The sequence below is a fragment of the Rhinopithecus bieti genome, unplaced genomic scaffold (assembly GCF_001698545.2).
Source record: "Rhinopithecus bieti isolate Rb0 unplaced genomic scaffold, ASM169854v2 scaffold_54836, whole genome shotgun sequence".
NCBI classification, from domain to species: Eukaryota; Metazoa; Chordata; class Mammalia; order Primates; family Cercopithecidae; genus Rhinopithecus; species Rhinopithecus bieti.
In genome coordinates, this window is record NW_016821173.1 from 125,190 (window position 1) to 139,556 (window position 14,367).

The 14,367-nt window shown below is 41.0% G+C and overlaps 1 pseudogene; it reads left to right on the forward strand.

The window, feature by feature from the left end:
* Nucleotides 1–5,341: 5,341 nt before the first annotated feature.
* On the forward strand, nt 5,342–5,815 carry LOC108520735 (ankyrin repeat domain-containing protein 37 pseudogene; annotated as a pseudogene).
* Nucleotides 5,816–14,367: the final 8,552 nt, after the last annotated feature.

Sequence of the window (14,367 nt, forward strand, 5' to 3'; positions counted from 1 at the left end):
AAAAAAAAAAAAAATGCAATCTTTTTATCGGAGCAGATCTTCCCAAACTACATGTAAAGTCTGGCTTCCTTGTTTACCTTTGGTCGGCTTGCCTGCATCATCTCCTTCTTTCACTCTCACCTGCTTGAGGGTTTTGGGTACTGTCTCATGAATCTTCACATTGTACGGCTCTTTTCTTTGCTCCAGACAGTGATCAGGTCTAGTTAGAGAGAGCACACCCAGGGAGACAAGCCTTCTGTAGTTCTCCAACATCACATCTCTACAGAAATTCTGCTGGGAAGGATCCAGGCATTTTTACTTTTCTGGAGAGAATACTATGGCCACATCCCTGAATGTTAAGTGTTCCTCTCACTAAAGTATCTGGAAGCCCTCATGCTTGACCCTGACCTCACCACCATAGAATCATGCGAGAAATTTAATTTAAAACACAAGGATAGTTCCCCCTGGAACAATAGACAGAATCATTTCTCAGCTTCAGGGGTGTCCTGGAGTCTTAGATATAAACCGTTCAATGCCAGCAGGTCACAGACCTGTGAGAGAATCACCTAGGCCTCCCAGAGTGGCGGGCACAGGGCAGTGAAACCTTAACTCTCTAGAGTTGTCTGTTTACTTTTTTAAAATTTGGATATGACTAACAATTTCAAAGTTTGAGCTAAGCTCATAAGGAATTTTAACTTACGAAATTTAAAGTAAGTAATTTTCAAAATTTGTTTCTTCCTTTATATGGAATACAAGGACGTTATTTTTCTGTAAATTTACTGATTCTGTTCATTGCCTCGGATTTAGAAAACCTCATTTTTATTAAAAGAGTGGAGATGAAAGAGTATTAAGAGTCCAGAAACTAGTGTCCTGGCTATGGCCGTGACTTAGATTGTCTCACTTTGCAGCCTCTTTGTAAGTGTAAAAATAAGCATGTAGAGCCTTTCATCTCTAAGGTTCTTTCTAGCTTGAGCAATCTTTACATTTGTATATAACCTATTGGTTATTTTTATAAGCATCATCTTCAAATATGGAAGTGTAATATTTTGAACAGTTAATTGAGAAGGCTTAATAAATTTTGTGAATATTTGTTAAAGTCCTGGTGTTAAATCTTTGATATTTCAATACAATTCAAATGATTATCAACAAGCCAGTTGAATTCTTCACTCTAACTGGGTTGTTGATGTTCCTGTTGCGAAATCCAGTTTTGTAAACAAAGTTACCTCTTTCAAATACAATAACACTCTGACAAGCAAATGCATTGGAACATCATTATCTTGGGAACTTCACAGAATCCTGTTAGAAAAGGGCACACCCAGTTACTTTGGCTGCAGTTCCAGTCACTTGCCCCCACACGGCCCTCCTCTGTCCTGCTGTTATTGTTAAAGAAGGAGTCATAGGAAAATCGTCTGTGCCTCATGCAGATGCAGGGAATGTGCCAAGGCAGCTTGAAATGAACGAGCTCTCTCCTGCTGGAGACGTGCCTCATGTGGACGCTGCTTCAGCTGCTGTGCCCATCTCGTATCATCACTCAAGTAAGTTCTTTATTTTAACTAATAGTCAGCAGGGTTGTCTACTGAATACCAGTCTGTGTACTCTGTGAATTATTTCATGTGTTGTTGAAAGTCTTTTTGTAGGTGTAAATTAGTCAAAGTCTTGGCTTGCGGTATTGTAGTGTTATTATGTTGTTAATGACATTTCTGAAGTAATTCCCGTGTGATCATGTAAAGACAGTGCTGAGAAAAGGACACATTGCAAGCAAAGACTTGTCATTTGTGCTTCCCAGGCCAGTTGCTTAAAACATATTTTCTTTCTTTCTTTTTTGGGGGGGGAGTGGGGGTCCGTGCAGTGGCATGATCTCGGGTAACTGTAAGCTCCGCCTCCTGGGTTCACGCCATTTTCCTGCCCCAGCCTCCTGAGTAGCTGGAACTACAGGTGCCTGCCACCATGCCCAGCTATTTTTTTTTTTTTTTTTCGTATTTTTAGTAGGGACGGAGTTTCACCGTGTTAGCCAGGATAGTCTCAATCTCCCGACCTCATAATCCACCTGCCGCCGCCTCCCAAAGTGCTGGGATTACAGGCATGAGCCACCGCGCCTGGCCCAAAATCTGTTTTCATTTACTCTTCAGTGTCTGGCATAGTAGTTGGACTTTACCCATTTAATGCTCAAAACTGAAAGGAATTTTTCCCAAGTAAAGCTACCTCTTAGTCCCTCCTAAACAGTGGAAAAAATCATCACCAAATCAGCTCCAAAATCTCTTCTTAGCAGTTTCCTGATTGTAGTCATGGCACTCAGGAATGTGTAGAATTATTGGAAGAGTCAAGGGATTTTGAGAGGTTTGATTTTGTGGATTCCAGAGTAAATCTGCTTTGGAAAGCACTCAGTGAGACGATCTAGAACCTGTCTCTGCTGAGCACTTTTCCTCTGGGCCGAGAATACAACAGTGAACCAAATCAAGCCCTTGTCTTTCTGTATTTCTAGTTCCTGAGGCCATTACCCAGGACTGCAGCAGGGAGAGGCTGTAGCTGAGGAGTAGGGGTCGTGGTCACAGGAGGGAGTTTCTGACAGGCAGTCATTTGTCACAGGCCTAAGCAAGGGAATACAAATAATGTGAAAGGATAAGAGAAATCAACTGACTACGTACGTATTCTGCCTTTGAGATGAAATGTAGATTACAATCCTGGCTTTAAAAATTATTAAGCAGCATAGTGAGTAGCATTGTTGTTATTGAGAAATTTTTATATTCATCAACTCACCTCTTCATCTGGGCACAACAGGAATTTAAAAAGGCTGAAATTTTGTATCTCTAACGTGAGATGCCCAGTGGACATACTTCCTTTTTTTTCCCCATTGTGTCCAAAGAGATTTCTGAATACCACCATGAAGGTACAAAATATACAACACAGCAGAGAAGTAGATTGCTCTTCCTCTTTACTTTTTAATAAAGAGGTGCTTAAACAACATTCATATTTTGAGATTAGTATTCCATATTAAAAAGCAATCTCATTTAGGAGTAATATTTTTTTCTTCTTGTAGCTAGGGAGGAAGTTACATTTCTGCCTGTGGAAATGATCAATGGTCTCCTCTGGTATTTTAATCAGTGACAAGGATTGAGAAGAAATGGCGGTTGGATAGACAGAAAAACCTGTGTTGCTCCTTCCTGTTCATAAAACTAACTCAGTCCCTGCTGATGACTTTACAAGGCACAGCAAAAGAATCAGAGTCCTGTGGTGAACCTATGAATTTTTCCACTTATTAGCATTGCTTGCGTAAAAAAAAAAAAAAAGGTTATGAGAAAGCAGAGAAAGCTCAGCATAATTGTCTCTTGGATTGGGGTCTAATTAAACCCTTTAGAAGTAGGAACCTGTGCCAAGATGCAGAGGGCACAGACAATTTACTAAAATATGGACTTTCCCTGGAAGGAATAGAAGTGGAAGAAATAAGCATGTGTAGGTTTTCATGAAGCAGGTCTACATGATATTGTGGAAGTAAGTTGCTGGAGTGGTTACTTCTCACTTCAGGAATAAGGAGGAACTGGCATTTCTGTTGGATCTCCAATAGCATATCAGGCTTTGTGAGAAAGCATATCAGGCTTTGTGAGAAAATGAGCATTTGCCTTCACTGAGGAGGCAGTGAAGACATGCCAGTTGGAGTCAGCCATGATGAGGCCCCAGTGAGTGGGTTGATATAGATGAAATATTTCTACCACAAAGTTGGTGCTAGTCTAGGAAATCATCTGGAAGAAAAGAAGTACTTTATCAGAGACCAGACTACCATGGCACTGGACTATACCAGAGCACAGATACTGCACAGAAGATCCACATCTTCCCCTCAGGAAATACCTGGTGCAGAGGAGCACAGGTTGCTGGAAGGCAGAGACTGACTTCAGGGAAATCCTTGACTGGGCTGCTTCGGTATTCCAGGGAGACAGTGAGGAAGGTTCTTCTTGTAGCTGCAGAAGAGGGAGTGCAAACATGCCAGCACTGGTGGCTGGGTGAATGGAGGATAAAAAGGGCATGATCAAAGGACCGGGACAATCATGCCTGGGACAAAGCTGGTGCTGAGTGATTTCCACATGAATGTGGCAGGAAAGTATTAGAAGTGTGGACGCAAGGCTAGGGAGAGAGACCAGGAGTAGAGGAAAACATGTGGAATGGATCCACATCTGAGTAATCCCTAAAACCCAAAGAAAGGCTGCTATCTGTTTGGATGAAGTAGGTAGTGAATAGTGAGATGGCTGGAATGGCTGGGGGAGGGCAGTGGTGTGATTTCTGCCCTTTTTTTTTTTTTTTTTTTTTTTTTGGCATAGGAGAGACTTGAGCACCTTTATGGGAGTGAATAAGAGTTATAAAACTGCTGTGTACAGATACAGGGATCAATGGCTCAGTCAGGCTCCTAAAGACGGGAGGGATTATAATCAAAGGCAGAGGCAGAAATGCAGGCTTTGCTTTGGAAAATAGGGGAAGATCTGTGAAGAGGATGAAAACATGTGACATGGAGGGAAGACATGCCAGTTGGAGTCAGCCATGATGAGGGTGACTTATATTCATCCCTGTCAAGAAAATTGGGATGCAGTGGCTAGGAGTGGGGTTGGGGGCTTGAAGTCAATGAAAAGAGAACAGCGACTTGAATCAGGTCACAGAGTGGAGTGTCCCCAGGTCTTGGCAAGTGGAGTCTCCCTGGGTCTTGGCAAGGCCTCTTGCATATAGTTCCACATTCATTTGAACAGTCCAATACTAGAAGCATCTCTGTTTTCTGTCCTATTAGGTGTAGATCAGAAGCAAATTGAAGAACAGAAGGAAGAAGAAAAAATATGGAAACAGCAAGTGGAAGAACAAAGGCAGAGAGAAGATAGAAGGCATAGTAACTTACAAGAAGTTTTAGAAAGGGAATGAAGAGAACTAGAAAAACTGGATCAAGAAAGGGTAACAAATATGACTGGATTTTCTCTAGTAGTTGGTCTATTGTACACGTTTAGTAAGTACATTGAGCTCAGAGAGGGGAGTCAATTAGTGTCCAAAGTCAGAGGAGGCGCAGGTGCCCTAAAAGGCATCCAGTCTTCTCCTTGTCTTATAAGCAGTGGGAAAGGCTGCCTAGAATGTACAGCTTAGGGGTTTGATAATAAAGAATCATTTTTGAAGGTAAATGTTGTCCATTCTCATCTGATCCTTAAAACAAGGCTGTAAGAAAGGTAGACTAGGGGCTGCTCTGGCATGGTGGGAACTGGGTTGCGGCTGCCATGGGCTGGCTAGCAAGCCCCAGTGGTCTTTAAATTCTCCCTTACTAGGGCCAGGCTGTGTGCAGCAAGTGTCCCACTGCTCTGCACTTCCAAGGACTCTTGTCATCTGCCTTAGGCAGGAAATGTTGTTGCTCGATTACAGCCTGGAAGTGGATGGTCTGAAGCATTTGCTGGAGACAGGGGCATCAGTAAACACAACCATGGAACCCTGTGAGCAGTCACCTGTCCACTTAGCTGCAGGAGCAGCCTTGTTGATTTCTTCTCTGGCAGCTGCAATCGGGCCCTGACTTCAATGAGCAGGATGTTTTACGAGCAGCTCCACTGCACAAGGCAGCAAAAGTTAGAAGCCTGGAGTGCCTTAGCCTGTTTGTAGTCAGTGATGCCCAAATCGATTTATGTAATAAGAATGGGCAAACATCTGAAGACCTTGCTTGCTCGTGTGGATTTCCAGACCTTGCCAAGTTTCTGAAAACAATTAAATGTATGCAGACAATAAAGTCAAGTGAACACTTGATAGGGATGATTGTGATCTTGTGATCAGACAGAAACGAAGTTTTGGAAGTGTAGAAAATATCAGTGAGAATAGAAAGTGTTGATTTCTTTTACGGTCACTGAGTTATTTTATTCAAGAAGAAAACTTGAAGAAAAAGCCAATGAGTGGTCTGTGTTATATGATTTTCAAATGAAATGCTTTGAGAAATCCTTGCAAGGAGACTAGCTGAGGCCTCTGAAAATACTGCCATGTTCTCCTAAGGAACTCTTCTTTATGCGAGAAGCGTTCTATAGAAGCTGGTCGGCCCACTGCTTTGGCAGATGGATTGGCTGTCCCGACTATGCTCTAATGACCAAGACCAAAAGTGGACCTCTAATGCCTCTAGGGCCTGCAGCTGACCACCGTGTATTCTTCAAGGAAATAAAATTGTTGCAAGATGTTTTCCCCTGGTAATTAAAAGTGCAGTGGTTCAGGGGGAAAAATGGTAGACGGTGCTTTGCTTCAGAATGTTGCTTTGAAAACAGGGTTTAAAGAAGAGGCTGTCAATGTCAGTTAGCTGGCACTAGAAGAACCCAAGAGAGGAGGTGACTGCCAGTCCAAGGTTGCTTCCAGGGGTGTACACTGCCTCCCTACTTTCTCTGGTTCTCTTCTTCCCTTCTGTGTCCCGGTTCTGGCCTTAGCAGATGGATTGCTCTGTCCACTTAACACACTTGCTAAGTCTTTCTTGAATTACTGCAACATATGAATGTTCCCTGGACTCCTGGCTAATTCAAGTCTAAAACACAGGACACTTGAGGCAAATTAATCCTTTCCTTCATTGAGATGACCTATTTGTCTTCCACTGATGATAGCAGTGACTGCAATTTTAAACATTAGTTACTGGCATACAGGCTATACTAGAAGGATCAGGATTATACTACTGCATTTTTTAAACACTTAAACATTTTACAAATCTATGTATTTTTCTGCTTTAGTACCCATCTGTTCTATAGAGGATGATTGAGGAATCAGTGAAGATTGAATTGGAAAATGAATTAGAAATAAAAAATGAATTAGGAATGAGTAATCAAGAATGAAAGACAAATCTGCTTACAGTGAAAATCCTTTAGAGAATTCTCTAGATAAATACATAAAAATCATCCAGTGGGAATAAGACCAGGAGTTGGCAGATAAGGTGCCAATGTATAGCTTTTTGCTTAAGGGAAAATATTTAGGAGATTTTGATTTGTCAAAGTTTGTAAAGGTTGGGATGGCTCATTGTTTTAGGAATAAGAAAGAAAAGACCTATCATATAACAAATACATGAGTACTAACATTAATATTTTATGTAAGTCTGATTTATCATTTTAAGTCGCTGCTGTTTCAGGCTTTTAAATTACTTACATTTCAAAAATAGTTCTTAGAAAAAAGTATTTTGTACAAGTAATGCATACCTAATTTCAAAATTCTTCTCTCCCCACTGTGTAATCGGAGCTCAAGAATGTGGTCCAAGAGGGCTCCCTGTGGACATGCTTCAATCTAGTGACAAAGTCGAAACGTACTTGGTTTCCCCACACACTGTGTTCCATACGCGAAGTGTTACTTTCTCATTTTGTAAGCCAAGAGAAATGGTTAGAAATTTGAGGTTGCCTGTAAGAAGTTATTGAGTCAGTCAGAATTACTGACTATAAAAACAATTGAGTTTCTTAACTTGTGAAATTGATCCTAATATAATTTATAAGCTAGGGCAGAAACTCTCCAGGGAAGAAATTGAAAACATTATGAAGATATCAGATATACCTGACACAAATTTTTAAATGTTTTACATTATAATTTTTGTCATTCCCTTAATTTAATAGGCTTTTCTCATGAAGAACGAGATGACTCTTGGTAACTATGTTTGCTGCCCAGCTTCTAACTCACATACAATGAGAAGTTACATAACATTTACTTCTCTATAAATGTTTATCTGTCGTCAGACAAAACTCTCAATAAAAATCTATGTGTACTCCAGTGTGTGTGTGTTTTTTCCCATAATTTTATTTGGTACATATAGTGTATGAACACAAGAATAAATCCTAGTCCAGTGGTACCCCTTCTCCAGTCATAGGAATTTCTCATTCATTACTTATAAATAATAATAATATAATAAAATATAATAATAATATAATAATAAGCTGTTTCTTAACTTCTTTATTTTTGTCTTAAAATTTTTAAATGAGTAATACTTATCTTATGGTCATTCTGGCCACATTTTGCAAGATTAAGCTGTGCTCTTTCCTCTCCAGAGAAAGCTGTGCTCTTTCCTCTCCAGAATAGGGCTGCCATCTGTAAAACAGGAGGTCATTTTCCCAGCATATTTCTGTTTTCTGCCTGAACATAAAACACAGATTTTCTAGGCATTAGAAATAGTATGATATTGCCTCTGGTCTTTACATTTGATGTCTGTGGTTTGAATGTGTGTGTGTGTGTGTGTGTGTGTGTGTGTGAGTGTGTGTGTCCCTCCAGAATTCGTATGTTGGAATTCAAACCCCCTAGTGTGACAGAATTAAAAGGTGTGGACTTTCAAAGGCAATTAAGAGTGGATTAATGACTGTATAAAAGGGCTCAATGGAACTAACTAGACTCTTTTACCCTTCCACCATTTGAGGATACTGTGTTCTTCCTTTCTGGAGAACACAGCAACACAGAGCCATCTTGGAAGCAGAGACCCAGCATTCACCAGACATTAAACCTGCCAGTGACTTGATCTTGGACATCCCAGCCTCTAAAACTATAAGACACACATTTCTGGTTTTTCTAAATTACCCAGTTTAAGGTATTTTGTCATAGCAGCAGGAACATACTGAGATAGCATCTTTATTGTGAAACCTTTCATCCTCGTACTTAATGAATGTGCTTTACGTATTTCATTGGTTTATAAATACAGGGCTCCTCCCCTAAATTGATGTCATTTTATCTCTTAAAATCAAGTTTTATAAGGCAGAACTGGAAAAAAAAAATCTCTACTCAAATCTGCAGAGGGTCTTAGATTTTTGTGGCAGGATCACTGTGAATAATTTAGAGGCTTCTTGTGATCTTATCTATTATTTACAGTTTTCCTCTGTTGATTCATGTGACTTAAATAATTGCACAAAATGCTGCTTAAATAGAAAGTAGTAAGTAGTGTGACAAATAGCACTCTCATTGAGCTGCTGACTGTTTTCCTGCCATGCACAAATGAAGAGTGATGATGCAGAGTCAGCACCTCATTTAGGAATGGCCATGTGTCCATAGTGACAAAGGCAAGACTTCACTAAGAAATGTCAGATGTGGAGAATGCAAATTCAGAATCATGTGGATAGATAAGGAGTTCAAACAGATTATGGAATAAAATCCTGAGTAACATACTGAGCTCTGCTACTCAAGAGAGTAACTGTTAAGAGCTAGATTTCTTTATATTCCTGAGTAAATCTTTCAATAGACTTTTGAACCTTCAATTTGAAAAATATCCAACTATACACGGGTCTTTATTGCTTGTAGTTTGCCCAAGTTTAAGCCTTGTTAATACTGTAGGTATGTTTGGGTGATCAGACCCAACACCAGGCCATGCGGGCTATGAAGTTCAGTGGAGTCAAAGGAATGAGAAAAGACAAGAGAGAAAGTTGGACCAGGGGCCAATGCTAATATGGAGGTTGTGAAGTTCCCGAGCTCTGGGAGCCCATGCTATTTATTGGTGATCAAAGAAAGAAACAGGTGGTGAGGATGTGGGGATTGAAAGAAAGCAGTGTGTCAAGTAGATGAGCTACAGCTGTGACGGTTTAGCATTTTTTTTTTTTTTTTTTTTTTTGAAACATATGGCTACTTGAGATAATGGGATTGCTAGAAGCAAGGAGACAGCAAGTCCGGACACTTTCCAGAGGCCATGAGGGGTTTTAGACCCTGGCACCCATACATGTTCCAAGCGCTGCCTCAGCTTCTCTCCCAATACTCAACTTTTCTCCCAACATGCCCCCCTTTTCTTTTTTGTAAAACTGCCACTCTCATTGCTTGTTATCAATGGCGGCTTTCTCTCCATAGCAGCTTCCATATCTGCAGACTAAAAGGAGATGGCATAAGCACATCATTATTAGAATAAACTCTGCAAGTATAAGGCTTCCAGTGGTTTTAATCCATTTAAGAGGATTGACTGTAGACAACCCATCAGTTATCTTCTTCAAAATATCAGTTCCAAGGAGTAGGTTCAAATGAGCCTGAGAGGCTTCAGAAACCTGCTCTTTCAGTTTCACAATATCAAGGGTGAGATTTTCATCTCTACCCTCCAGATGACATTTAAAAGTAATATAACTTTGAATCCAAAATCCCATTTTGTTTTAAATTAATTGAGCAAGGCAATTGCAGGCTGTGCAGTCCATAATTGCCAGTTGGTGATCCAGCTTCATTTTTCTTAGCCCTTATTCAAAATGGAGTCGCTCTGGTTTGAATGCTTCTTACATATTTCCCCTTTTCCTTTTACAAGAGGACCCTTAATTTTAAGGGTTGCAGAAGGATGAAGGTCCGTCTTCTGTAACCTCTTCATGCTGAATAGGAGCAATGATATTCCTGCCTACCTATTGGGGTCTCTTGTGTTTGGGATAGAGAGGAGCTCAGTCAGAAAGCATTGGTCTGTTAAACATCTGTTGTACATCTGAATCTCAGCAAAAGGTAAAACCCTGGCACTGCAGCAGTTTGTCAGCTTCCTGTGTAGTTTTCTTGATCTGTCCCCATGTTAAGGGGATTGATATCAGCATGACTCCAGCCGGTATTCGCTCCATCTTTGCATTCAGATTCAACTAGGTCATGGCTTATACTAGGGGAATCTGGTCCATGGTTGGGATTCATGGGTCCCTCCAGTCTCCCGTTCCATGGTCATACATATCTTTAGGGCACCCATATGGTTTGTTTATCTCCTGCAGAAACAAAAACATACCCTCACCCCCATATTAGTAGATCTACTGAAACAGAAGCAAAGGCTTTTTTTTTTTTTTTTTTTTTTTTTAGTTGCTGAAGCATTTGTAACTCAGCTTCTGCCTCTTTGTTTAATTACCATGGGGTAAAATTTATCACTGATAATGAGAAGCAGGCTTTTTATGATTAACGAAAGGCATACAGAAAGCAAATCAAGGCTTATCCTTCTTGTGCAACAGTATAGCAAGAAAGCAATCCTTAAACCTTCAATTTGCATGGTACACGTGGGTCTACTAGATGCTGTGGCTCATGATAGATCTTCAGATGTTTGGTGGGCACCCACAAGGCACTTGATTGTCATCTGGAGAGACACAAGCAAATCCTCTTCCCCATATAATTTTCTTTCCTTTTTTTCAGCTCTTTGTATGTGCATCCCTCCACCATATATCTTGTCCAGCCTTTTTATTTTCCTTTTGTCCTGTCAGGTTTTGTTCCAGTATTTTGGAATCATTATCAGGGACGGCAGGCCTGGTTGCAGTGCATCCATGGGTTGAATGACAGCATTAACAGTGCTCAAATCTGTTAGTAGTCTCCATTTACCAGATTTTTTCTTAATGACAAATACAGGAGAATGCTAAGGAGAGAAGGCAGGCTCTATATGTTCCTTTTGCAATTGTTCCTGCACCAGTTATTTTAAAGCTGCCAGTTTCTCATATTCAGTGACCATTGCTCCACCCAAACTGATTTGGCAGTTAACTAAACAAGAGGAATTGGAGCTGGAGGCTCAACAATGGCCACTCCTAAAAATGATACCCTAATCCAGTCCAATCTGTTTGTCCTTCTAAAGGTTTTGATTGGCCATTTTTATTTTTTCCTAGTCCTTCTCTTGGGTGGTATCCCATATTTTCCATCATTTGTCTACTATTATTACTATATTGATCCATAGGAATAGGTATTTCAGCACCCCATTGTTGCAATAAGTCTCTACTCCATAAATTGACAGAAATAGGTATAATAGTAGGTTCGATTGTCCCTTCCTGGCCATCTGACCCTTAACGTGGTAAAATCAAGGAACTTTGAAAAACTTCTGAGGCAGTCCTATGCCAACAATACCCATGGAAGCCTTTTGTTTGGTCTAGTGTCAGGGCCATTGTTTTAAAGCAATAATAGAGACATCAGCTTCAGTATCTAGTAGTCCTTCAAAATCCTTTCCCTGAATAGTTGCTATACAAATAGGTCTTTTGTCAAACACTTGATTAGCCTAATATACAGTTTTTCCTGCTGGATTAGTATTACTAAGGCCTCCTGTTGTTTTCACTATGCTGCTTCCTAGTTTTATGTAGGGTAGCAGCAACAACTGAGCAATTCTTTCTCCTGGGGAGGCAGAACATGGAGTCAAGGAACTGATAACTAGTTAAATCTGTCTGGTATAATCAGAGTCAATTATTCCTGTATGCACAGTGACACCTTTTAAATTTCAACTAGACCTTCCAAGTAATAGACAGACTGGTCCCCAGGGTAAGTGTCCCCTAACTCCTGTGGAGACTGTTTGGACGAAGGGAGGCAAGATGGCGCAGTTCCGGGTTCTTCACCGTCAACTTTCCCGCCCCTGGGAAAGACACCGGTCGACTGCCCAGGCGCAACCCGACCTCCCACGGAGAAAAACGGGAACCCACCTAGTCACGCCTACCGCCCGGCCGACCGGCCTATGTCCCGCTCACTGCCCTCCCACTCCCAGGCCCAGGACATAAAAGCCGCCCCCAGCAGGCGGGCTGCGCCCCTTCCTCAGCCCCACTCCTGTCCGGACTGCAGAAACTCCCCGAGAGCTCCACCGGGTGACTCCCCAGCCTCCGCTGCCAGAGACCCACGGACCTCACCCCTCCCCCACAAAGCTGGCTGACCAAAAAATAAACTTGCAGTTTTGCTCCTAGCCCTGCCTACTGGCTGGTCCTTTAATACTCGCCCTGGTGAGCCTAGAAAGCAAAGCGGTTTCCTAGACAGCAAATCGGTTTCCTAGACAGCAAATCAGTTTCTTGGAGAGCAAATCAGTTTCCTGGAAAGCAAATCAGTTTCCTAGAAAGCAAATCAGAGACCTTCTTTGGTGGCTCCCCAGGAAGTAAGGAGAAGGGAATTGTGCTGCAGTGGTGTATGGCCGACTGCCTGCTGTGGTGGGGGACAATGGTTGTATGTTTGTAAGGGCACTGGCTGTGCTGGACATGCCTCAGTTTGTTGAGGTGCCTGAGGCAGGAGCATCTTCCTGAATTCTGAAAGAGGTTGTCCATCTTTGCTAAATTTAGAATGACACCGATTTGTCCAGTGATTGCTTTCTTACACCAGGGACATACACCAGGACTTTTCTGTTGATTGACAGTAGGAGCTTTGCCTTTTTTTCCTTTTCTACATTCCATTTTTGTGTGTCCAATTGCCCACAATTAAAGCAAGAGCCTAAGAAATGGGGCATATTCTTTCGTACTTTCAATGCCATCACAGCCTGAGCTAAAAGAGTAGTCTTATGTAAGTTACCTCCGGTGCCATCGTTAAGTCTCAATATATTCAGCTAAACGAGCCTTCCCTCTCAGTGGTCTAATAGCAGTTTGACACTCTCCTTTAACATTATCATATGCAAGAAACTGTATTACAACATCCTGAGATGTTTTATCAGTTGTGGCTTCTTTAGGTCCTTGTCAGAGAGAACTGAAAGAAGGATATTTTGTCCCCCGTAACACTTATCCAACACTAGGCCATGGGGTCTATAAAGTCCAGCAGAGTCAAAGGAATGAGAAAAGGCAAGTTAAGAGAAAAAGTGGTACCAGGAGGCCAATGCTAGTATGGAGGTTGCAAAAGACCCGAGCTCTGGAAGCCCACGTTATCGATTGGTGATCAAAGAAAGAAGCACTTGTGAGGATGTGGGGGTTGAAAGGAAGCAGTTTATCAAGTGAATGAGCTACAGGTGTGATGATTTAGTGTTTTCTTTGAAACATATGGCTACTTGAGATAATGGAGTGCTAGAAGCAAGGAGTCAGCAAGTCCAGACACATTCCAGAGGCCACAAGGGGTTTTAGACCCTGGACCTCAGACATGTTCCAAGTGCTGTCTCAGCTTCTCTCCCAACACTCAGGTTTTCTTCCAATATAGGTCGATGGAATTTATTTGTTGCAAAATTTGTCAGAAAAATTTTTACTTTATAGAGAGAACTACAGAAGTGTTAGTAGCAGTTTTATGCCCAAAACAGCCCAGTGGATTACAATATTTTCTTAAATTGCTGAAGAGATTCTTCCAGAAATGAAACAAGTAGCACTCACAGACTTGATTTTCATACTAATGTGAAATCCTGACTATGCACATTATTCAATGGTGACACCATACTGAGGACAAAGAAAGATAGGATTTATGTATGGTGGAAAGGCAAGTGAATGAAGCTGTAATTTTATTTCATTAGTCTTAGCACATCCACAACTATTTTCACCTAAATAGATCTTCAAAATAAGCATGTACAAGTATTGACTATTATTTACAAATATTTATTCCAACACTTGAATAGAACTGTAGGGAGCCCTTGGCACTGACTGAAAATGTTGATTCACTGTTAGGTTACAAAAATTTATACATAGCAAAATTTAATTCTCTTTACATTAAAATATTAGACTAATTAAACAAAACTTTCAAAAATTTCTGGTAATAGCTATCAGAATTAGAAAAGTAAAGTTAGGCTTGAGACACTGCCTATTCTAGAACACTGGATTCTGATGG